Below are 2573 nucleotides of genomic sequence, written 5' to 3'. Positions count from 1 at the left end.
TGGTAGAGTGCTATGGCATTACAGCTCACAGCAACCTCAAACTCTTGGGCTCAAGCGATTCTCTTGCCTCAGCCTCCCCAGTAGCTGGGACTATGGGTGCCCACCACAAAGCCTGGCTATTTTAGTTGTTGTTCTTGTCATCATTGTTTAGCAGGTCCTGGCCAGGTTTGAACCTGCCAGCCCTAGTGTATGTGGCCAGCACCCTAACCACTGAGCTACAGGTGCCTAGCCTGTTCTTTTTTTTGAGACAGAGTCTCTAGCTGTCGCCCTTGATAACTATAGTCCCAGCTACTCAGGAGGCTGAGGCAGGAGGATCACTTGAACCCAGGAGTTGGAGGTTTCTGTGAGTTAGGCACAATACACATTCCTGAGTTAGGCAGCACTCAAGTGGAAACAATCTCCAAATGTCCATCAACTGATTAATGAATAACAAAATGGGGTCAATCCTCACAGTAGAATGTTACTCAGCTATTAAAAGGAGTCCTGTTTCACTCTTCTGAATGTGGCTAGCTGTATAATGGTCTCCAGCTCCATTTTTTATATTAAAAAGTCATTGTGCTGTACCCACAGTTTGTATTTTTATTTTTTTGAGACAGAGTTTCACTGTTTCCTGGGCTAGCCGTGGCATCACAGCTCACAGCAACCTTGAACTCTTGGGCATAAGCAATTCTTTTGCCTCAGCATCCCAAGAAGCTGACATTCTTATTTTTCAATGTCCATTAACCCCCTTTATGATTGTGTAGCTCCCACTTATTAGTGAGAACATGTGGTGCTTGTTTATTTACTCCTGAGATACTTCACTTTGTATAATGGTCTCCAGCTCCATCAAAGTTACTGCAAAAGGCACTACTTCATTCCTTTTTATGGCTGACTAGCACTCCATGGTGTGTGTACATACATTTTCTTTATCCATTCATCAGTTAAAGGGCACTTAGGTTGGTTCCACATCTTTGCCATTGTGAATTGTGCTGCAATAAACATTCAGATGTAGATATCTTTTTGATATATCTTTTTTTTTCCTTTGGGTAGATATCCAGGATTGGCATTGCTGGGTCTACTTTTAGTTATTTGAGGAATCTCCATACTGGTTGTAGTAATTTGCAGTCCCTCCAACAGTATACAAGTGTTTCCTTTTCACATCATTGGTGCCAGCATTTATTATTATTATTGAGACAGAGTTTCACTCAATCATCCTGGTAGAGTGCTGTAGCATCAAAGCTCACAGCAACCTCAAACTCTTGGGCTTAAGCAATTCTTTTGCCTCACCCCTCCCCACCAAATAGGTACCCACCACAGTGCCTAGATATTTTTCGTTGCAGTTGTCATTGTTTAGCAGGCCTGGGCCGGGCTCGAACAGCCTCCGTGCATGTGGCCAGCACCAGAACCACTGTGGTAAGGGCACTGAGCCAGTTTTTTTACTTTCTAAAAATGTTGATTCTGACATAGTGAAGGTGGTATCTTATTATGGTTTTAATTTACATTTCCATGATAATTAGTGATGTTGAATATTTTTTCATAGGTTTGTTGCTCATTTGTCTATCTTATTTTGAGAATAATCAGTTCATGTCTTTAGCCCACTTTTTGATGTTTTTTTTTTTCTTGCTAATCTGAGTTCTTTGTAGATTCTGGACATTTGCCCTTTGTCAAGTGTATAGTGTGCCAATATTTTCCCCCATTCTGTACATTGTCTCTTTACTCTGCTGATGATTTCCTTTGCTGTGCAGAAGCATTTTTTTTCTTTTTTTAAATTTCTTATAGCATAACTGTGTACATTAATGCAATCATGGGGTACAGTGTACTGTTTAAATGTACATTTTGAAATACTCTCATCAAACTGGTCAAGATAACCTTCATGTCATTTTCTTAGTTATTGAGTTAAAATGTTCATACTCTGCTTTTAGAAAGATTCACTTGTACCCTTGTAAGATAAACCATAGAGGTGACCCAACCAATCTCCCTCCCTCCCCCCGTCTACCCCTCTCACCTTGCCCTCGCACCCCCTTCCCATATTCTAAGGCTATAATTAGGTATGGCATTTCTATAAAAGCTATGAATTAGTTTCAAAATAGGGCTGTGTACATTGGATACTTTTTATTCCATTCTTGAGATACTTTGCTAAGAAGAACATTTTCCAATTCCATTCATATAAACATGAAGGAGGTAAAGTCTCCATCCTTCTTTAGGGCTGCATAGTATTCCATAGTGTACATGTACCACTATTTATAGATCCATTCGTGGGTTGATGGGCATTTGGGCTTCTTCCATGACCTAGCAATTATGAATTTGGCTGCAATAAACATTCTGATACAAATATCTTTGTTGTAATTCGATTTTTGGTCTTCTGGATATATACCTAATAAAGGAATTGTAGGATCAAATGGCAGGTCTATTTTTAATTCTCTCAGTGTTCTTCAGATGTCTCTCCAAAAGGAACGAATTAATTTGCATTCCCACCAGCAGTGTAGCAGTGTTCCCTTTTCTCCACATCCACGCCAACATCTCTGGTTTTGGGATTTTGTGATATGGGCTAATCTCACTGGGGTTAGGTGGTACCTCAAAGTAGTTTTGATTTG

This window comes from Otolemur garnettii, unplaced genomic scaffold (assembly GCF_000181295.1).
Source record: "Otolemur garnettii isolate 467f Iridium unplaced genomic scaffold, OtoGar3 scaffold00249, whole genome shotgun sequence".
In the NCBI taxonomy this organism is placed as follows: Eukaryota; Metazoa; Chordata; class Mammalia; order Primates; family Galagidae; genus Otolemur; species Otolemur garnettii.
The sequence above is the reverse complement of the archived record's forward strand: the minus strand, read 5'-3'. Positions refer to the sequence as shown.